Source organism: Pan troglodytes, chromosome 18, assembly GCF_028858775.2.
Source record: "Pan troglodytes isolate AG18354 chromosome 18, NHGRI_mPanTro3-v2.0_pri, whole genome shotgun sequence".
NCBI lineage: Eukaryota > Metazoa > Chordata > Mammalia > Primates > Hominidae > Pan > Pan troglodytes.
The window spans coordinates 31,253,591-31,277,488 of NC_072416.2; the positions used below are offsets into that span (position 1 = coordinate 31,253,591).

Sequence of the window (23,898 nt, forward strand, 5' to 3'; positions counted from 1 at the left end):
ATTATATCTAGAATACGCTTAACAATATATTCTGGAGGCAGCTTTCATTTGAAATTAGGTTCATCTTCTGAGAGTATGAAAAACTTAATGGGTTTTTGTGCCTGAAGATTTTGATGTTGCATTTGGCTACATTTAATCCACTTTCACCCATAAGTTTTAGCATCTAAAAAAATTAAATCACTGCTAATGCAATTAAAATGCATTATGAAATGCATTTCTGTCCAGGCTGGAGTGCAGTGGCACAATCTCGGCTCACTGCAAGCTCCGCCTCCCTGGTTCACACCATTCTCCTGCCTCAGCCTCCCTAGTAGCTGGGATTACATGTGCCCGCCACCACGCCCGGCTAATTTTATTTTATTTTTTTTTTAATGAGGCGGAGTCTCGCTCCGTTGACCAGGCTGGAGTGCAATGGCATGATCCTGGCTCACTGCAACCTCTGCTTCCTGGGTTCAAGTGATTCTCCTGCCTTGCTGGGATGACAGACGTGCACCACAATGTTCGGCTACTTTTGTATTTTTAGTAGAGACATGGCTTCACCATACTGGCCAGGCTGGTCTTGAACTTCTGACCTCAGGTGATCCCACCTTGGCCTCCCAAAGTGCTGGGATTACAGGCATGAGCCACTGTGCCCAGCTTAAGATCTCTGTTTTAATGTTAATGCTGGTCAGTTGTGTCTGGATTCCAGAGGGAGGAAGGTAGAATGAGGCATGTTGACACCTCCCCTTCCCATCATGGCCTAAGCTGGTCTTTTCAGTTTACTTTGGAATGTCCTTGGTCAACAGGAAGGGTCCATTCAGTCGGATTGGGTGGCTTAGAATTTTATTTTTGGTTTACATCTCAACTATCACAGCAGCCGGGCGCGGTGGCTTCACAGCTGTAATCCCAGCACATTGGGAGGCTGAGGCAGGGGTATCACCTGAGGTCAGGAGTTCTAGACCAGCCTGACCAACATGGAGAAACCCCCCGTCTCTACTAAAAATACAAAATTACCCGGGTGTGGTGGTACATGCCTGTAATCCCAGCTACTCGGGAGGCTGAGGCAGGAGAATCGCTTGTACCTGGGAGGCGGAGGTTGTGGTGAGCTGAGACGTGCCACTGCACTCCAGCCTGGGCAACAAGAGCCAAACTCTGTCTCAAATAAATAAATAAATAAATACATAAATACATAAATAAATAAATAAACGATCACAGCATAAAGTAGGAGGAATATTTCGTTACTGTCTAGTTAAACTGGTTAATGCAGAAAGGAAGTCTGGAAATTCCAGTTTTAAAGTAAAATTTTGGACATTGTAGGATTGATTATTTGGCATAGTTGTGATGTTTGTTCCCGCATTATGGTTTTGTTGGCAGGGCAGCCTTCAAGGACCTGTATATTTTCTTCTAGACTCTATATATTCCCTGTGAGTATTAGTTGCATGGTCAAACTGGCAAATTTTACCATAGGTATAAATAATAGAGAATGTGGAAGAATAGTGAATAGTGTCAGAGATAGTTAAAAGTCCATAAAGTAGTAGAGAAGGTAATAAGTAATACTGGCTTGGACTAAATATTTGTTGAATAAATGTTTTAAAAAACAGGCTACCTACAATTTCTGTTGAAGATATGAATGAATGAAGTTTCCACACCCTTATGTGGAGTCCTGATAAGTAAGCAACAATAAGGAAGGGTCCCCAGGTTGGGGAGAGCCCCAAGTAGAGAACAATAATGAACAATTATTGTATCAACAATTTGTTAGAGACAGCTAATCACAAACAACCTGCGGGCACAATGACCTCATTCTGCACATAGCACCCTTCAGCAGGACCCTATAAAACTTTCCTCCAGCCCTTGCCTCTTTGCAGGTAGCCCCTTCTCTGCTGAGCTGCCCATTGCAACATATTTTCATAATTTCTCTAATAAATCTGCCTTTCTTTACCTACAACTATCTTGGTAAATGGCTTTACCACCTGCAAAATTGACCCTAGGTTGTTGCTACCCGATATGGTTTGGCTGCATCCCCACCCAAATTTCATCTTGAATTGTAGTTCCCATAATCCCCATGTGTCATGGGAGGGACCCGGTAGGAGGTAATCGAATCATGGGGGCAGGTTTTTCCCATACTGTTCTCGTGATAGTGAATACATCTCACTAAATCTGATGGTTTTATAAAGGGCAGTTTCCCTGCACGTGCTCTCTTGCCTGCTGCCATGTAAGACATACCTTTTTGCTCCTTCTTTGCCTTCCACCATGATTCTGAGGCCTCTCCAGCCTTGTGGAACTGTGAGTACATTAAACCTCTTTTTCTTTATAAATTACCCAGTTTCAAGTATTTCTTCATAGCAGTATGAAAAGTAACTAATACACTACCCGAGACACCTTAGGAGATTTGTAAGAGCTGTAATGCCAGGTCCACCATATTTTTAGCATAAAGCAAATGTTTATGCGTGATATGACTGCACAGGCTTTCTTTCAGCTGGAGCCATAGCAACTCAAGTAGTAACCCTATCTTAGTCTGATTAAAAGTAAATATTAGTCTGGGCATGGTGGGACATGCCTGTAATCCCAGTACTTTGGGAGGCTGAGACAGAAGGATTGCTTGAGCCCAGGAGTTTGAGACCAGCCTGGGCAACATGGAAAAACACCGTCTCTACAAAAAATACAAAAATTAGCTGAGGGTGGTGGCACACACCTGTAGTCCCAGCACCTTGGGAGGGTGAGGCAGGAGGATCTCTTGAACCCAGGAGGTGGAAGCCGCAGTGGGCAGAGATCATGTCAGAGGTGTGTGAACCAGAGCAACTCCATCTTAAATAGGAGCCGGGAAAAATGAGGCTGAAACTACTGGGCTGCAGTCCCTGATGGTTAAGGCATTCTAAGTCACAGGATGACATAGAAGGTCAGCACAAAATACCAGTCATAAAGACCTTGCTGATAAAACAGGTTGCAGTGAAGGAGCTGGCCAAAACCCACCAAAACCAAAATAGAGACAAGACTGACCTCCCATCATCCTCCCTGCTACACTCCTACCAGCACCATGACAGTTTACAAATGCCACGGCAACATCAAGAAGTTACCCTATATGGTCTAAAAAGAGGAGGCATGAAAAATCCACTCCTTGTTTAGCATATCATCAAGAAATAACCATAAAAATGGGCAACCAGTAGCCCTCACGGCTGCTCCGTCTATGGGGTAGCCATTCTTTTATTCCTTTACTTTCTCTCTTTTTTTTTGAGATGGAGTCTCCCTCTGTCACCCAGGCTGGAGTGCAGTGGCACGATCTCGGCTTACTGCAAGCTTCGCCTCCCGGGTTCATCCCATTCTCCTGCCTCAGCCTCCAGAGTAGGTGGGACTACAGGCGCCCGCCACCACACTTGGCTAATTTTTTTGTATTTTTAGTAGGGATGAGGTTTCACCATGTTAACCAGGATGGTCTTGATCTCCTGACCTCGTGATCCACCTGTCTCGGCCTCCCAAAGTGCTGGGATTACAGGAGTGAGCCACCGTGCCCCTCCTCCTTTACTTTCTTAATAAACTTGCTTTCACTTCACACTGTGGCATCACCCTGAATTCTTTCTTGCACAAGATCCAATAAATCTTGGGGTCTAGATTGGGACCCCTTTCCTGTAACTATCATGCTACTGCACTCCAGCCTGGGCAACAGAGCAAGGCCCTGTCTCAAAAAAAAAAAAAAAAAAAAAAAGGAACATGACTTAATACATTCATTTTGGAGGGTAAGTCTCTCAAAATAGGCCTTTCCCTGGGGGAAAATGGTAAAAATACTCCCTGGTAATTCAAGAACTGGAAACTCCTGAGATGCTGCTCATATTAGCTGAACACTTATCAATACTTCACTTTTTTCCATATATACTCAAGGAACAAGTGCTATTTAAAGTGTTTCACTCCACTGTGCTAGGTGCAAGACTATAAAGAGGTGTGAGGATCAACACTTTTATGAAAACCAGTGTCATTCTGGATACAGTTTCAGATGCTAGTGCAAAGGAAGCTCTTGGTGTACGGAAAAAGTATTCAACAATAAATTAGGCATGGTTGCTTCCATTTTCTGCCTCACATACTTTTTTTTTCATGGTTAAAGTGATATAATGTCTATGATACTTTAGATTGGCAGTTGCAAACTAGTGGTCCTCAGTGTGCTTTTTATGACACCTACAAGGTTTGAAGACTTTGATTTCATATTAAAAATCTGGGTTTCAGGCTGGGTGTGGTGTTGCATGCCTGTAATCCCAGCACTTTGGGAGGCTGAGGCAGGAGAATCGCTTGAACCAGGGAGGTGGAGGTTGCAGTGAGCCAAGATCGCGCCACTGCACTCAAGCTTAGGCAATAGAGCAAGACTCCATCTCAAAAAATGAATAAATAAATAAATAAAATCTGGGTTTCACGCCAGGTGTGGTGGTGCACTCCTGCAATCCCAGCACTTTGGGAGGCTGAGATGGGCAGACAGCTTGACCTCAGGAATTCCAGACTAGCCTGGGCAACGTGGCGAAACCCCATGTCTACAAATAATACAAAAAAATTAGCTGGGTGTAGTGGAGTGTGCCTGTAATCCCAGCAACGTGGGAGGCTGAAGTGAGAGGATTGCTTGAGCCTGGGAGGTTGATGTTACAGTGAGCTGAGATCGCCCTCCTACACTCCAACCTGGGCAACAGAGCCAGATCTTGTCTTAAAAAAATAAATAAATAAATAAATAAATAAATAAATTCTGGGTTTCTGGCATCTAAAAAAAAAAAAAAAAAGGAAAGGTCAGGGCACATGGCTGCTACAGTCCTCTATTAAGCAATGTGCCACAGCAGGGGTCCCTGACCCCTGGGCCATGGACATGTACTGGTCTGTGGCCTGTTAGGAACTGGGCCACAGAGCAGGAGGTGAATGGTGGGTAACAATTGAAGCTTCGTCTGTATTTCTGGCTGCTCCCCATTGCTGGCATTGCTGCCTGAGCTCTGCCTCCTGTCAGATCAGCAGCATCATTAGATTCTTACAGGAGAATGAACCCTGTTGTGAATTGCACACACGAGGGATCCAGGTTGCATATTCCTTATGAGAATCTAATTCCTGATGATTTGTGGTGGAACAGTTTCATCCCAAGACCATTACCATCCTGCGCCCCATCCCTTGCTGCCTGTGGAAAAATTGTCTTCCACAAAGCCGGTCCCTGGTGCCAAAAATGTTGGGGACTGCTGTGCTTTAGAATCTGCCATGAATCTGCAGCCTCTATTATATAGCTCCCTATAGACTTTGCTTCCTACCGTCTTACGTTCTGCCTTATAGGCATTTGAGTTTGCAACCCTTGTTTTTGTTAGTATGCTACGCTGGTGACATTGACCAAATTGACCACACATTAATTATAAGCTTAGTTGGTGATGACCTCAACGGAATAACGTGACATAAGTATTGTGACAATACTTCTTGCATGTATCTGCAGGTGGAATTGTAAACCTGGTGGTCCGAGATGGTCTAATTCGATCTTCCTATGTATCTCCTTATATTCATAGTGGTAACATTTGTGGTGGTGATTCAGCATTTCAATGCCTCTTCTCATGGCAACAACAAATGTTTTCCTTCTGAATCAACATTAACCTAGATGTTACTGCGGATCAAAATTAGACTGTACATTTTCAACCACAGAATTACTGGGCAGTAAAAATTTTTCTTAATATTGATTGCCTACATAGGTTGTGTAATTAGCATATGTTTACAGTTCTATGATTTCTGCGTGGCTGCTACAGAGCTGGAGGGGGTAAAGCAACAGTGTTTTCTCAGTTGTGCAAGCAGCATTACATTATAATAAATAGGTAATATTAAACTGGGCTGATGAGAGTTACAAAAGACTACTTTAATGTTCATATGGAACCAAAAAAGAGCCCGCATTGCCAAGACAATCCTAAGCCCAATGAACAAAGCTGGAGGCATCATGCTACCTGATTTCAAACTATACTACAAGGCTACAGTAACCAAAACAGCATGGTACTGGTACCAAAACAGACATATAGACCAGTGGAACAGAACAGAGCCCTCAGAAATAATACCACACATCTACAACCATCTGATCTTTGACAAACCTGACAAAAACAAGAAATGTGGAAAGGATTCCCTATTTAATAAATAGTGCTGGGAAAACTGGCTAGCCCTATGTAGAAAGCTGAAACTGGATCTCTTCCTTATACCTTATACAAAAATTAATTCAAGATGGATTAAAGACTTAAATGTTAGACCTAAAGCTGTAAAAACCCTAGAAGAAAACCTAGGCAATACCATTCAGGACATAGGGATGGGCAAGGACTTCATGTCTAAAACACCAAAAGCAATGGCAACAGAAGCCAAAACTGACAAATGGGATCTAATTAAACTAAAGAGCTTCTGCACAGCAAAAGAAACTAGGATCAGTGTGAACAGGCAACCTAGAGAATGGGAGAAAATTTTTGCCATCTACTTATCTGACAAAAGGCTAATATCCAGAATCTACAAAGAACACCAACAAATTTACAAGAAAAAAAACAAACCCCATCAAAAAGTGGGCAAAGGATATGAACAGACACTTCTCAAAAGAAGACATTTATGCAGCCAACAGACACATGAAAAAATGCTCATCATCACTGGCCATCAGAGAAATGCAAATCAAAACCGCAATGAGGTATCGTCTCACACCAGTTAGAATGGCGATCATTAAAAAGTCAGGAAACAACAGGTGCTGGAGAGGATGTGGAGAAATAGGAACACTTTTACACTGTTGGTGGGACTGTAAACTGGTTCAACCATTGTGGAAGACAGTGTGGCGATTCCTCAGGGATCTAGAACTAGAAATATCATTTGACCCAGCCATCCCATTACTGGATACATACCCAAAGGATTATAAATCATGCTGCTATAAAGACATATGCACACATATGTTTATCGTGGCACTATTCACGATAGCGAAGACTTGGAACCAACACAAATGTCCATCAATGATAGACTGGATTAAGAAAATGTGGCACATATAGACCATGGAATACTATGCAGCCATAAAAAAGGATGAGTTCATGTCCTTTGTAGAGACATGGATGAAGCTGGAAACGATCACTCTCAGCAAACTATCACAAGGACAAAAAACCAAACACTGCATGTTCTCACTCACAGATGGGAACTGAACAATGAGAACACTTGGACACAGGAAGGGGAACATCACACACTGGGGCCTCTTGTGTGGTGGGGGAGGGGGAAGGGATAGCAGTAGGAGATACACCTAATGTAAATGACGAGTTAATGGGTGCAGTACACCAACATGGCACATGTTTACATATGTAACAAACCTGCACATTGTGCACATGTACCCTATAACTTAAAGTATAATTTAAAAAAATAAATAAATAAATAAATAAATAAACAATTGCTGGCTTTGCAATTCTCTTTCCTCCAAAATCGCCAAGGCCTCAATTTACTCATTGCTGAAAAAGGACAACTCTGTATATTTTTAAATGAAGAGTGTTGTTTTTACCTAAATCAATCTGGCCTGGTATATGACAACATAAAAAAACTCAAGGATAGAGTCCAAAAACTTGCCAACCAAGCAAATAATTATGCTGAACCCCCTTGGGCACTCTCTTAATTGGATGTCCTGGGTCCTCCCAATTCTTAGTCCTTTAACACCTGTTTTTCTCCTTCTCTTATTCGGACCGTGTGTCTTCTGTTTAGTTTCTCAATTCATACAAAACCGTATGATTCTATATGACAATAATTCTATATGACCAATAATTCAATAATTCTATATCACCAATAATTCTATATGACAAATGCTCCTTCTAACAACCCCACAGTATCAGCCCTTACCCCAAAATCTTTCTTCAGTTGAATCTCTCCCACTGTAGGTTCCCATGCCGCCCCTAATCCCGCTCGAAGCAGCCCTGAGAAACATCGCCCATTATCTCTCCATATCACCCCCCAAAATTTTCGCCACCCCAACACTCTACCACTATTTTGTTTTATTTTTCTTATTAACATAAGAAGACAGGAATGTCAGGCCTCTGAGTCCAAGCTAAGCCATCATATCCCAGTGACCTGCACGTATACATCCAGATGGCCTGAAGCAACTGAAGATCCACAGAAGTGAAAACAGCCTTAACTGAAGACATTCCACCATTGTCATTTGTTTCTGCCCCACCCTAACTGATCAATGTCCTTTGTAATCTGCCCCACTCTTAAGAAGGTTCTTTATAACCTCCCCCACCCTTAAGAAGTTTCTTTGTAATTCTCCTCACCCTTGAGAATGTACTTTATGAGAGCCACCTCCTGCCCCCAAAACACTGCTCTTAACTCCACCGCCTATCCCCAAATCTATAAGAACCAGTGATAATCACATCACCCTTTGCTGACTCCTTTTTCGGACTCAGCCCGCCTGCACCCAGGTGAAATAAACAGCCATGTTGCTCACACAAAGCATGTTTGGTGGTCTCTTCACACAGACACGTGAGACAGGAGTTCGAGACCAGCCTGGCCAATCTGGTGAAACTCTGTCTCTACTAAAAATACAAAAATTAGCTGGGCATGGTGGCGGGCACCTGTAATCCCAGCTACTCGGGAAGCTGAGGCACAAAAATTGCTTGAACCCAGGAGGCAGAGTTTGCAGTGAGCCAAGATCACACTGTCAGGCCTCTGAGCCCAAGCCAAGCCATTGCATCCCCTGTGACTTGCACGTATACATCCAGATGGCCTGAAGTAACTGAAGATCCACACAAGAAGTAAAAATAGCCTTAACTGATGACATTCCACCATTGTGATTTGTTTCTGCCCCACCCTAACTGTTCAATGTACTTTGTAATCTCCCCCACCCTTAAGAAGGTACTTTGTAATCTCCCCAACCCTTAAGAAGGTTCTTTGTAATTCTCCCCACCCTTGAGAATGTACTTTGTGAGATCCACCCCTGCCCGCAAAACATGGCTCTTCACCCCCTATCCCAAAACCTGTAAGAACTAATGATAATCCACCACCCTTTGCTGACTCTCTTTTCGGACTCAGCCCGCCTGCACCCAGGTGAAATAAACTGCCATGTTGCTCACACAAAGCCTGTTTGGTGGTCTCTTCACACGGACGCACATGAAACACACGACTGCACTTCAGGCTGGGCGACAGAGCTAGATTCCATCTCAAAAAAAATAAAAAGGAGTCACCTCCCCCGAGAGGCCTCTGGACCACCCCATCTGAGCAGGCCACTCTTCCTTCTCTATCTTACCATCTTGTTTCTGTCCCAGTAGTTAGGGCTCGGGACCAGCCTGGACAACATAACGAGACCCAGTCTATACTAAAACTCAAGAAAATTAGCCAGACGTGGTTGCATGTGCCTGTAGTCCCAGCACTTTGGGAGGCCAAGGTGGGTGGATCACCTGAGGTCAGGAGGTCGAGACCAGCCTGGCCAACATGGTGAAGTCTCGTCCCTACTAAAAATACAAAAATTAGCCAGGCACGGTGGCACACACCTGTAGTCCCAGCTACTTGGGAGGCTGAGGCAGGAGAATGGATTGAACTCAGGAGGCAGAGGTTGCAGTGAGCCGAGATCGCACCATTGCACTCCAGCCTGGGCAACAGAACAAGACTCCATCAAAAAAAAAAAAAAAAGAAAGAAAGAAGAAAAGAAAATTAGCCAGGTGTGGTTGCATGCACCTGTAGTCCCAGCACTTTGGGAGGCCAAGGCAGGAGGATCAATCAAGGCTAGGAGTTTGAGACTGCAGAAGGAAACCCTGTCTCTAAAAACAAGGTCCAGCTAAAATCAGGGTCCAGCTCCACCACAAGCGCAGCTCCAGGGGCTGTTGAGTTTTGCCTCTACCATTCCAAGTAGTCTCTGCTCCAGACCAAGTCCCACCATCTGGCAGTCATGTCAGTCCAACCACAGTCATATCAGGGCACTTCCAGGTTCTTTCATTGAGTGCCCCTTGAGGAGGCTGGAGGAGAGGCCAATGACATTTGCACTTGAGACTCCAGAGTCTAGATTTATAACCACTATGTTACGGCTGCCAGTGTGGCTGCAAGGACACTTCTTTCATTCATTCATTTACAATAGATGTAGCATCTGCTGTGTGCCAGATGCCATTCTAGGTTCTAGGGAAACAAGGCAAAGCCCCTGTTTTCCAAGGCATCCACATTCTCGGAAAGACTGCTACCATCCTGGCGTGGTGGCTCATGCCTGTAATCCCAGTACTTTGGGAGGCCAAGGTGGGCGGATCACTTGATGTCAGGAGTTCAAGACCAGCCAACATAGTGAAACCCCGTTTCTACTAAAAGTACAAAAATCAGCTGGGCATGGTGGCACGTGCCTGTAGTCCCAGCTACTCAGGAAGCTAAGGCAGGAGAAGCGCTTGAACCTGGGAGGCAGAGGTTGTGGTGAGCCGAGATCATGCTACTGCACTCCAGCCTGGGCAACAGTGAGACTCCATCAAAAAATAATAATAATAATAAAATAAAGACTGCTACTAAACAATAAAATAACCAAACCAGATAGATGACTTCAGGTGGTGGTAAGAGCTTTGAAACAATAAGCAAGGTAACTAACTGGTCAGAGGAAGGGAGATGGGTGCATTCCCTCAGATAGAACGCCCCAGAGGTCTGCCTCTCTGACATGACATTTGAGCAGAGACCCAACAGGAAAAGGAAGAGACTGCTCTATGGCCAGGCACGGTGGCTCACACCTGTAATCCCAGCACTTTGGGAGGCCCAGGCGGGCGGATCACGAGGTCAGGAGATCGAGATCATCCTGGCTAAGACGGTGAAACCCTGTCTCTACTAAAAATACAAAAAAATTAGCCGGGCGTGGTGGCGGATGCCTGTAGTCCCAGCTACTCGGGAGGCTGAGGCAGGAGAATGGCATGAACCTGGGAGACGGAGCTTGCAGTGAGCCGAGATCGCGCCACTGCACTTCAGCCTGGGCGACAGAGTGAGACTCTATCTCAAAGAAAAAAAAAAAAGAACCAAGAGGAGTCCAGGCGAAGAGAACAGCAGATGCAAAGGCCCTGTGGCAGAAACAATCTTGGTATGCTGGAGGAATAGGAAGGCAGCCAGTGCAGCTGGAGCAGGATAGGTTAAGAGAGGATCAAGGTGATGAGGGCCTGGAAAGGGGGGCTGGGGTCGAATCACCAGATCCTGTTGGTTGCAATGGAAGAGCCTGGAGTTTATACTCAGAGCAGTGAGAAGCCACTGGAAAGTTGTTTTTTTGTTTTTCTGTTTTTGAGACAGAGTCTAGCTCTGTCACCCAGGCAGACTGCAGTGGTGCAATCTCGGCTCACTGTAACCTCTGCCTCCCAGGTTCAAGCAATTCTCCTGCCTCATGCTCCCCAGTAGCTGGGATTACAGGCACATGCCACCACACCCAACTAATTTTTTTTCTTTTTTTTTTTTTTGAGACAGAGTCTCTGTCACCCAGGCTGGAGTGCAGTGGTGCAATCTCAGCTCACTGCAACCTCCACCTCCCTGGTTCAAGCGATTCTCCTGCCTCAGCCTCCCGAGTAGCTGGGACTACAGGTGCATGCCACCATACCTGGTTAATTTTTTGTGTTTTTAGTAGAGACAGGATTTCACCATGTTAGCCAGGATGGTCTCGATTTCCTGACCTCGTGATCTGCCCACCACGGCCTCCCAAAGTGCTGGGATTACAGGCATGAGCCACCGTGCCTGGCCAGCCACCGGAAAGTTTTATGTAAGCAGGGGAGTGATCTGTTTTATCATTTAGAAGGATACACACCTCTTCTTCTTTTTTGAGAGACAGCGTCTAGTTCTGTCACCCAGGCTGGAGCCCAGTGGCACAATCATAGCTTACTGTAACCTCAAACTCCTGGGCTCAAGTGATCCTCCTGCCTCAGCATCCCAAAGTGCTGGATTACAGGCATGAGTCACCATGCCTGGTCACACTTCTCATTCTTTAAACCAGACCTCATTTGTCCACCTCCCCCACCCCCCGCCCCACCCCACGGACTGTCCTATAATGCCCATACAACAGGTCACTGTTTAGAAAGTGCTACAAAGTTACAAACACAGTCCCTTCTGAGCCTCCCACCAATGTTGGTGGGTACAAGGTCAAAAAAAAAAATCTCATCTAAGGGGCATAGGAGACTTTTTAGTTAGAGGGCCCAATTATAGTCCTCCTGAAAAGATGCCAAAAGTCCCCTTAAACACTTAGCAAAGATTCAAGAAAGATGAATCTCACATTCTTTGTATGGGAAATGAGGAACTTGACATCTTCAATATAATGGATTCCACTAAAATAAGATGACGATCAATAGGAACCAATTAAAAAAATACTTGACTAGCTGTTACTGAAAGGCTGAAATTCAGCTGACATAAGCAGTATTAATATTGAGCTAGAAAATAATTCGCATTGAATTCAGCCCAACTTTTGTTTTCTGATTTGGGTCTCTTCTAAATTTTTTTTTTCTTCTGGACATTGGGAACAATCCAATTTGAAGGCCTCAATGCCCAAATCTACACTCTTGTTTTATTCTATATCCTTGGTTTCTTTTTTTTTTTTGAGATGGAGTCTGATTCTGTCGCCCAGGCTGGAGTGCAGTGGCGTGATCTTGACTCGATGCAAGATCCGCCTCCTGGGTTCATGCCATTCTCCTGCTGCAGCCTCCCGAGTAATTGGGACTACAGATGCCCGCCCCCACGCCCGGCTAATTTTTTTGTATTTTTAGTAGAGACGGGGTTTCTCCGTGTTATCCAGGATGGTCTCGATCTCCTGACCTCGTGATCCACCTGCCTCAGCATCTCAAAGTGCTGGGATTACAGGCGTTAGCCACCGTGCCCGGCCCACACCTAGGTGATTTTTAAAGTTCTTCTAGTAGAGACAGGGTCTCACTATGTTGGGTCGCCGTGTTTGATGTCAGTTTTCCCTGCCAGAATCTACAATCTCCTTGATCACCATTATATCCCAACGTAGAGCTCAGTACCTGGTACAAAGCACATTTGATCAATATTTGCTGAATAAAGAAATAAAAATGAAGAGGCACTCCAGCCTGGGCAACAGAGTGAGATGGTCTCAAAAAAACAAAAACAAAAACAAAAAACGACTGGAAAGGAGATGAGGGTGCTTGTGAAGCCATATTATATGACACGCTCTGTGCTAGGACTTTTATATACCTTGTCTCATCTCTTCATCTCATACAATCCTTACAAGTATCTCAAAAGTGGGGAAATCCCCATATAACTGAAGACGAAGGCAGTTCAGAAGTTCACTGATTTGCCCTAAGGTTCCTCAATTGGCAAACGTCAGGCCAATGATCCAACCCCAGGTATGTTTGGCAGTGAAGGACCAGTTGAGTCATAGCTGCAAGTAACCACCCTGCAGTGGTCCCTATCTTGGCCGTTAGCTTACATTGACATTTAACACTCAAATTTACTCAGTAACACCAGCTATCATGTTTTCCACTAAAACTCCACAGCATTCTGGCAACTTTTCTATTTTAGAGCAATAAAGTAAATTGTTAGCATCCCTTTGACATATAAATATTTCTACAAATAGTAATTCTCTAGCCATTCATTTGGAGTATTTAAAACTCAACATTCATAGCACATTTTATGTGACAAAGAACTTATGTTCAGAACACAAAAATAAGTCTTACGTCTTCATTAAAAACGGGTGAAGAATTTGAACAAACATTTGCAAACTAAAATACAAATGAAATACACTCAACATCATTAATCATCAAGAAAATAAAATTATGATATAATCACTACATATGCACCACAGTGATTAAAATTTTTTTAAGTTAAGCCACGTGACCCAACCAGGTGCATTCACTCAAGAGAAACGCAAATATATGTCCACTCAAAGACTTGCACATGAATGTTTAGAGCAGGTTTATACTGAATAGCGCAATGTGAAAAAACCCCAAAATCTAGCAAAGGATGAAGGGAGAAATAAACTGTGGTATATACATACAATAGAACACTACTCAATAATAAAAAGGATTATATTCCTGATACATGCAATATGGGTGAACCTTAAAAATATCATGCTGAGCAAGAGAAGCCAAACACAAGAGAACATGTTGTTATGATTTCACGTACATGAAACTTTAGTAAAGACAAGCCTAATCCATAGTGACAGAAAGCAAATCAGTAACTGCTGACAGGGGCAAATGAGGAGATGATCCCAAGGGAACCTTCTGGGGTAAGACGCTGTTCTGTATCTTGATCCTATTGGTGGTCACACAAGTGAAGACATGTTAGAACTCATCAAACCATACACTTAGAATGTGTAATATAAACCTCAATAAAGCAAAATTTAAAAAAAACCACCTTTAATTTTCTCTTACAAAAAAAAAAGGAAAACCACTTAACTTTAATTTTCTCCAACAACTGATTCTGGTACACAGTATACCTTAATGCCTGCATCCATGGCCTCACGTCATGCTGTTTACATGAACGTAAAGCTTCGCCGAAGAGTGGAATAAGACAGTCCTGCCAGAGAAAAACCAAAATTAGTCAACGTAAAACAGGCTGTTGATATGTTTGCAGATATATAGCAAGTCTTAAGTCCAAGACTGCAATATAGTTTGGCTACTTCAGATTGATTGCAGTAGTTTTATCTATTACACTACACCCTTACATCATTTATCTTCTACTCACAAGAGGCAAGCACACAGTAAGAGAAAGCCTTTTGTTTTGAAGGGAAACCTTCTTCAGAATATTAAGTCTAATTTATCAATATACTTAATAAAGCACATTACAAAAAAAAGTCACAGCACATTTACTATAAAGCAGACTGCAGAAAAACATTACAACTAATGCTTTATTATGAAGTTCTCGAAGATCACCATTCATTCAGAAGCTCCCATCTCTGGTCGAACTTTACCCCATTTAGGATGAAGAGGAGAGATCTTTGTTTGCAGCAAATCTAAAATTTATGTAATCCGCCTAAAGGAACTGTCTTTACATACACCACCTCCCACCCCAAAAATAGAAGAAAAAACTGAGCAATTTGCCATCCTTGAGATTATCTCAGGTTCTTCCATCTGCCCCATGTACTTCCCAAATGAAAGACTGCCTGAAAACAGCATGTTAGATTTCTGGATTTACCAGCTTGCCCAACTACAAATCCTATTCCAAAAAACTCAAAAAATAAGGTCTTTGTTCTACACTAATGACCATTAATAGTCATAAGAGTGTGCTTGTAAAAATATACAGACCTCTGTTGAAAGTCTGTTAGAAACTGTGGTCTCCAAAGCAGATGAGCAATACAGCTGCAAGGTACTTAGAACTGGCAAAGACTGTGAAACTGTTAAAGTAGAAAGTCTCAGAGGTCCAATAGCGATGCGGGATGTTTGCTTCAAGTACCTTACCACATTTCTGAAACAAAATATTTACTGTCAATTAATAAAAATTACAATTCATAACCACTCAAAGAATAAAGCAATTGGTAAGATGCTATCAAACTGACATCCAAAGTTAGGGGGCAGTAAGAGGAGCAGCCTGCTCTATAATAAAATGATATTAGCAAGTCAAGACATTTGCTTTTGGGGATTTTTACATTTTATTTCATTTCAACCTCAGTTTTTGTTGGCAAGCAGCATTCATATATCATATGACTTCTACAACTAAAATGAAGCTATTAGCACTAGTATTTAGTAATCTAGTAACTCTCCTTCCAGCCCTCTTCACCCCATGTATGTTTATCACATGATATACACAATGTACATTTACCTCCGTAAGAGTAAACTTACTCAGTTATAGACTGCCACTTCTGATCTTGTTCTATTGGGTTTAAAGCAGTTGCCAAACAAACAGAACTTCTTAACAATGGAACTTCAACAGATTTCTGAGGTTCCCTTGGATCTGGACTTAACATGTTATGAAGCAGTTTTTTCATGTCTACAGAAGTTAAATGAAATGTCATTAAGTTAATGTGCTTTATTATAAATTTTGATTTATGTTTGGCATTATTAAAAACTAATCACCAATGAACAGCTCCTTTAATATTTCAGGCAGTTAAACACTATAAGCATTACTGAGAGCTATATAAAAATCATACCTCATACAAAATTACTGTACCTCAGACCCTTAAAAAGCAGTTGCCTTCAAAGGCTCAAAAATCAGTAAGTCGAGGTCAGGCGTGGTGGCTCACGCCTGTAATCCCAGCACTTTGGGAGGCCAAGGTGGGTGGATCACGAAGTCAGGAGTTCAAGACCAGCCTGGCCACGATGATGAAACCCTGTCTCTACTAAAAATACAAAAAATTAGCTGGGCACGGTGGCAGACACCTGTAATCCCAGCTACTCAGGAGGCTGAGGCAGGAGAATCGCTTGAACTCAGAGGGCGGAGGTTGCAGTGAGCCGAAATCGCGCCACTGCACTCCAGCCTGGGCAACAGAGTGAGACTCTGTCTCAACAAAAAAGAAAATCGGTAAGTCAATCTACTATTTAAGGGGACAAATCTAGACCTGCATTAGCAAATCTTGCTCAATCCAGAATACTCATTAAACTTTTTAATAACATTTTATAAAGTGTTCCATTTGTGATAAAGAACTTAATGAGCCACATCAAGATGAAAATCAAGAAAAATATTTAGCTGAAACACTACTTTGTCCTTTGTCAAACAAAATGGCTAGATAAATCTCAAAGTATTAAGGTGGTCATTTTTTTTATTTGACTTAATTTTAAGTGCTTTTCATTTCCCAAATCAAACATAAATAGGGCAGCCCTAAATTTGTTGCTTCACATGGGATTCTGCCCCCCCAAAAATGTAAAATAACTTCCAGATTTTCCAGTAAAATATACTAAGCCAAACATTTTGAGCAACTTGTCCACTAAAATAACTTTAAAACTATTTTCTCAAATACCTACCTATTTTTTCTTTTGATCCTCCAGCAAGTAGATTGATATTTTCTCCTGGTAACAATTCTAATTGCTCGGTACATTCGACAAATTTTCCAGACTCAAAGCTGCTTAATGATCTGTAATTAAAATATTGGTTAGCTTGTATTCCTATGCAGCCTGTGGAACCATTAAAAAAAACAAACAAAAACAGAACAAATCCTAGGAAGACAGCAAAGTACACAGCATTTTTCTGACAAAATTCCTTCCACGAGGATGCCATTATTTTGGTTTTTATGTTGAAGATGTGACTACCACTTAATTAGTACTCAAATTGGAGTGGCAAACCAGAAAGTCACAGCTACAGACTTTCGGTGGAGCTGACTCGCCCCTGTGTCTCCTTCCTGTTTTCATGTGTTGCAGCCTGTTCTCTTCAGAGCCTAACACACTGACAGTAGACCTCTGCAGGACAACTTTGACATCCAGTTCTCTCCAAGCTGCCAGTGAGCTCCCTGTGCAGCCTCACTCCTCACCTACAGCATGAGCCCTTGCAGCTCTCCCAGCATCACAATCTTGTATCTCAGTCCTGGCTTCTTTCACTGCTGGCATCCCTCCGTCTCTCCCTTTTTCACCTACTTTTCTTTTTTCAAAGAATTCTTCTCTTTCATCTGCCTATATGAAAAATAATGACACCTCTGAAATTCTTTCCTGTAGTCCTGCAGCATCAATGCCAGGAAGACAGGCCTCATCCTTCCAGCTTCTATGCTGCTCCTTTCAGATCCCTTTCCCTGTCCCCATTTTCATGACACGGGCTCTCCAGCCAGGAAGAAGACACTGTTTCTCACTCTCTCTCTTTTCCATCTTTGCCTGTCCCTCTCGCTGTGTAACTTCCCTTATAACTCAGCCTGAGGCCAGTGCTAGAAAGGCACATCACCTGACTTATTCTGTGCCTGATTCTACCTAGATCAGTGCAACCACTGGCTTCTCAGGGGGACCCTTGAGTACCGGGCACTGATGAACTGCTGCCAACACAGTCATCATTTCTGCCATTAAAAGGTCCTAAGCTCTCTCCAGTGGCAGGTTCCTCAAGTCCCCACTATGCTCTATAATGCCCTATGCTTTCAGCTAATGACTCAGTCCTCAGAAAAAAACAAACAAATAAACAAAAAAACACAGGCTTTAATTTCCTCTACCCCTACCCCCAATCCACCATACACTGCCAAAATTCTGTCTATACCAACTTTGACTGCTTTCCTTGAGGCAGAGAAAAGGTGAGGGCCAGTTAATCTATCAATGTTCTTTCTCCTGTTTCTTCAACCTCTGCTTCCTAGTGGCTCCTTCCCCTTGGCCAAAAGAACATAATCTCTCCAACATGTAAAATAAACATCTCATATTTCCCTCCAGCAACAGCTTCCTATCCTCGACTTCAAGAAAAACTCACTGACCAAATAACTTACCTCAAGCTTTTCATTTTCAAATGTCTCTACCACTCAATAGTATTCAATCTAGCTTCTTCTGTCTCTCTACAAAACTCTTTTTCCTTATAATCCCTAGAGCATCTGACAAGGCTGACTACTCCCATCTGGATGTCCTATATCTAGGACACTTCCCTTCTCAATGTCCCTGTATTTTTTTGAATGGCTTCCTCTTCTATCCTTTCACAAAAATGTTAAACTAGGATTCTGACCCAGGCCTTCCTTCCTCTTCACTCACTATTCTGCAGAGGCTTCTCTCTGGTTTGGTTGCTTACAAAGGCTCTAGAGTATAGAGACTGAAAAGGAAAGAGGGCCTTTTCTGTGTACTAATCATCTGCAAATCTCTCAAGCTTAGACTTTCTCCTTAGTTCAAAATCCAATTCTTAACAGCTTACCCAACAATCTCGTCTGCATATTTCATTAGAAATCTTAAAACATGGCTTGTTCTCTGTGTGCTCCTACTCCAGTTAATAGCATTGTTTCTCTTCCCTCTACCATTGCCCCCATAAATTAATGGTCTCCATGCTTCCATACTTGCCCCCCACCTCCAGTCTCTTCACCATAGCAGAATGAACCACCAAGTCAGATCACAACACATCTCTGTTCAAATCCCACCTGAAATTTTCAGTCTTACTAGAATAACAGCCAAAGTTCTTTTCTCAGTTCCCAGCTACTTCTCTGCCCTTATATCCTACTGTTTAAGGCGCTCCTAAACACACAGGCCTCCCAGCTATTTCCAGAACACTCCAAGCCCATCATTCTCACATCAGGTCTAGGCCCAAAGGGCATCCTGATGGGCATGTCTTAACCTTGTGTCTTCCCTCCAAAGAAGGTCAGCTTTACCTAACTGCTTTCCTTATGGCACAGAAAAGGTGAGTGAGGTCCAATTAATCCTTCTATCAATAATCTTTATCTAATCTTTGCTTTAAAAGGTTGGAATAGCGCCCACATCTGATCATGTACAAAAAGTGGGAGATAGCGCCCACATCTGATCATGTACAAAACAAAGTAAGTTTATGGCTTCTCCAAAATAAGCACAAGCATACAGAGTTTATCCTTCAAAACACGGGTATTTGGACATTTTTAAATTAAAATTACAGATTGGAAGGGATCTAGTACACTACACCTGGGACAAATACTTTTTTGTGAAGTCAGTAAAGCCGTTGCGTGCAATATAGCATCTCTATGCAATGCAGCAACTCCTCGTCTATCGCTACAGTAAGAAAACAGCCACAGGTCAGGTGTTGTGGCTCACACCTGTAATCCTAGCACTTTGGGAGGCTAAGGTGGGCAGATCACTTGAGCCCAGGAGTTTGAAACCAGCCTGGGCAACACAGCGGGACCCCATCTCTACTAAAATTACAAAAATTAGCTGGGCATGGTGGCGCACACTTGTAATCCCAGCTACTCGGGAGGCTGAGGCAGGAGAATCGCTTGAACCTGGGAGGCAGAGGTTGCAGTGACCCGAGATCATACCAATGCACTCCAGCCTAGATGACAAAGTTAAGACTCTCTCTCTCAAAACAAAACACCAGCCACACACAAAACACAGGAATGAGAGTACCTGTGTTCCAAGAAAACTTTCTTGAGTCGGAGTCTCTCGCTCTGTTGCCCAGGCTGGAGTGCAATGGGGCGATCTCAGCTCACTGCAACCTCTACCTCCGGGGTTCAAGCAATTCTCCCTGCCTCAGTCTCCCAAGTAGCTGAGATTACAGGTGCCCATCACCACGCCCTGCTAACTTTTGTATTTTTTTAGTAGAGATAGGGTTTCACCATGTTGGCCAGGCTGGTCTTGAACTCCTGAGCTTGGGTGATCTGCCTGTCTCAGTCTCCCGAGGGATTACAGGCGTGAACCACTGCGCCCAGCCCAACGAGAACTTTCTTTACAAAAACAGGCACTAGTGTTGTGATGGTTGTACACTTCTGTGAATATAGTAAAAATCAGTGAAGTATACACTTAAAATAACAGACAAAAAACAGGTGCTGGGCTGTATTTGGCCCACAGACCATAGTTTGCTGATCTCTGGTCTAAACAGAGCCCTTTGTATGTGCCTTTTGTGGAAGTAGACTGTATTTCCTCAATTTTCCATATACTGCAAATGGCAAGGTGCCCTGTTCAATAAGGAAACAAAGGTACACCCTGCCACCCTACCCCTTTTCCATCCATCTTTTTCCTTTACACTGCCAAGACACTCCATTCCACCTGACTGCCCCATCCCCACCTACTTTCTCCTTATTTCTAGAGTACAGGACATAAACATCTTTGAATCTGTAAATAATGTGAATAATTTTCCTCAAAAATCAAGCTTTCATGTTTGAAGAAGAGTTTATTGTGACTTCAAACATAAGCTGTAACTGGTAATAAGCGAAGCAGCTATGGAATTATACAAGGCAATCCAATCAAACAACACGGAGCACATTGAAGCGCAAACATCAAATTTTACCTTCTTCCTCCTAAAAACTTTATTCCCTAATTACATCCATTTCTTTCTTTCTTTCTTTCTTTTTTTCTTTTGAGACAGAGTCTAGTTCTGTAGCCCAGGCTGGAGTGCGGTGGTGTGATCTCAGCTCACTGCAACTTCCACTTCCTGGGTTCAAGCAATTCTCCTACCTCAGCCTCCAAAGTAGCTAGGATTACAGGTATGTACCACCACCCCTGGCTAATTTTTCTATTTTTAGTAGAGACGAGCTTTCACCATGTTGGCCAGGCTGGTCTCAAACTCCTGACCACAAGTGATCAGCCCGACTTGGCCTCCCAGAGTGCTGGGTTTACAGGTGTCAGCAACCGTGCCCAGCCTACACCTATTATTTTCTATTAAAAATAATGTTTTTCAACTCTGTGTGGTCCAATAGGAAGAAGAAATACACAAACCATAAACAATAAATACAAATCAAGAGCAGGGCCACGTCGAATTACTTAAAAAAAAAACACACACGGGCTGGGCGCGGTGGCTCGTGCCTGTAATTCCAGCACTTTGGGAGGCTGAGGCGGGTGGATCACCTGAGGTCAGGAGTTTGAGACCAGCCTGACCAACATGGTGAAACCAAGTCTCTACTAAAAATACAAAAATTAGCCCGTCGTAGTGGCAGGTGTCTGTAATCTTAGCTACTCGGGAGGCTGAGGCAGGAGAATTGCTGGAACCCGGGAGGCAGAGGTGGCAGTGAGCCGAGATTGCACCACTGCACTCCAGCCCAGTTGACAACAGCATGACTCTGTCTCAAAAAAAAAAAAAAAAAAAAAAAAAAGCCCCCCACCCCCACCACCACCAAAAGAAAGACTACAGGTTGAGTATCCCTTATTCAAAATGCTTGGGACCAGAAGTGTTTCAGACTTTGTATATGTTTGGATTTGAGAATACTTGCATACATATAAAATGAGATATGTGGGGGATGGGACCCAAGTCTAAAGACGAAATTCACTTATGTTTCATAGACACCTTCTATTCATAGCCTGAGGGTCATTTAATGCAATATTTTAAATAATTTTGTGCATACAACAGTTTGGACTCATCACATGAGGTCGGGTGTGGGATTTTCCACTTGGGGCATCATACTGGTGCTCAAAAAGTTTCAAATTCTGGAGCATTTTAGATTTAGGATTTTCAGATTAGGGATGCTCACCAGTAAGTGTTATGAAAATATTCCAAACTCCGGCTGGGCATGGTGGTGCCCACCTGTAATCCCAGCATTTTGGGAGGCCAAGGCAGGTGGATCACCTGAGGTCAGGAGTTCACAACCAGCCTGGCTAACATGGTGAAAACCCATCTCTACTAAATACAAAAAAATTAGCCAGGCGTGGTGGCGCATGCCTGTAATCTGAGCTACTTGGGAGGCTGAAACAGGAGAATCGCTTGTACCCGGGAGGCGGAGGTTGCAGCGAGCCAAGATCGCGCCATTGCACTCCAGCCTGGGCAACAAGAGTAAAACACTATCTCCAAAAAAAAAAAAAGTATTCCAAAATCCAAAATCGAAAACACTTCCAGTCCCAAGTATTTCAGATAAGGAATATTCAACCTGTATGAATGTTCCTAGGGAAAAAGAGACAGCCAAAATATAAGACCATGTATAAGAACTAACTTCAGTAGACAGAAAGAAAAAAGTACCAGGGGAAGAAGAAAGAGACCGCATTTTAAAACAACTATACAAATTTGAGCTGTAAGAAACACTGACATTTTCTATAAGCATGCTAGAGCAAATAGGAGAAATTCATAAGACGTTTTCTAGAAAATAAAACTAATATAAAAAAACTTACCAAGATTTGTCAAGGAAAAAGAAGAAAAGTTAAATATAATGGCAAGAAAACATTCCTACCAATTTTATTTATCCAGGCATGTCTTAAATATGGCTGTTTGTTACATACAGTGATTCTACAGACATGTTGACATGACAGTGAAATACATAAATATGTAATGAGAAAAGGCTTAACTGTGGATAAAACAAAGTCATTACAATTAAAGACTCACCCCAATTAGTGAGTTTTTGGCATTTCCAATTGTAGTCAGGGCACTGAGGTCAAATTTAACTACAAATTTTGCATTGTCTACACTGAACACATGATTCTTAAAAGCCTCATGTTTTATTTCAGAACAGGCCTCAGGAAGTTGCAGACTGTGCAGGAGGTTGTTTAGGGCACAAGTCATTTCTCCCAATATTAACTTATAGGCAGTCTCCAAAACAGGAATATTCTTCAAGCTGAGCATTGCTTGATAAACAGCACGGGCTACAGCAACAACCTGAAAAACAAAAAATTCAAGGAAGTGATAAATGGAAAATAAATCTTCTAAAATTATATGGAAAATAAATCACTATCTGTATTAGTGCTGATGATACAAATAAATTTAAGATCGATCAATTCACTGTCCGTAGCACTTAATATTTTAATTTTTTAAAAGCCAATCAGAAAACTGACACAGATCAGTATGCTATTTCAAATCTATTAAGTTTTATCACAAATAAAGAGTACTATAAATGAAAACTGTCAATAGGAAATTTCCAAAATGGCCGTTTTTGTTTTTTTTTTTTTAAATAATCAACATCAAAAGACATATGCAAATAGCAGTTTAAGACTGGGTTTCTTAAATCTACCAGGAAAGTCTGTGGTGGATTTGACTAGGGGGTGGTTGAAAAGCCAGTCATTTTTGTTTACCAAATATACAGTACTTCTTAATTTATAACTTTATAAATGTGTCAACTTGTTTTACCCTTATGAAAATTTAATAAATTTAATAACAGCAAAAGATGCATAGTTTGAAAAGAGTATCTGGCACACCATTCATGAAAGTATTCAGTATGATTATCAAGAAATATAAATTTAAAAGAACAAATACAATCACTATATTCTAAATCAAACATTTCACATTTCACTCAATTTCACTTATATAGCCTGGTAAGCAACTTTAGGTCCGACTCTTCAGTGACTCAAGTTGTCAAAATTCATTATCAGTGTATTACTTACCTCTTTTTCTTTATGATAACGCAAGAATAGTAGTTTAGATGATGGTATAAACAGTTTTTCTACAAATGATGATGGCAGTTTCGTATTTATCTGTTCAACAACCTAAAAGAATAAAATTTTTTAAAAATGAGCTTCTCAAATTACAAAAAGACATGGAGAAACCTTAAATGCACACTGGTAAGTGAAAGAAGCTAATTGAAAAGGC

At 42.3% G+C, this 23,898-nt stretch overlaps 2 protein-coding genes across 6 annotated transcripts in view; both read right to left on the reverse strand.

The window, feature by feature from the left end:
* The window catches only part of LOC129137415 (nuclear pore complex-interacting protein family member B8-like), a 41,029-nt gene extending 25,209 nt beyond the window's left edge, over positions 1-15,820 (reverse strand). For all 5 annotated transcript variants that reach the window (XM_063796919.1, XM_063796918.1, XM_054669095.1 and 2 more), the window contains exons 1-3: positions 15,675-15,820; positions 15,141-15,300; positions 14,293-14,412 (exon numbers count right to left, since the gene is read on the reverse strand). The gene's annotated coding sequence lies outside the window, so the exon portion shown is untranslated. The remainder of the gene's footprint in view (positions 1-14,292; positions 14,413-15,140; positions 15,301-15,674) is intronic.
* Positions 15,821-22,837: 7,017 nt separating this feature from the next.
* LOC129135255 (serine/threonine-protein kinase SMG1-like) overlaps positions 22,838-23,898 on the reverse strand; it is a 41,457-nt gene continuing 40,396 nt past the window's right edge. Inside the window, exon 10 of the mRNA XM_054669080.2 lies at positions 22,838-22,971. The gene's annotated coding sequence lies outside the window, so the exon portion shown is untranslated. The remainder of the gene's footprint in view (positions 22,972-23,898) is intronic.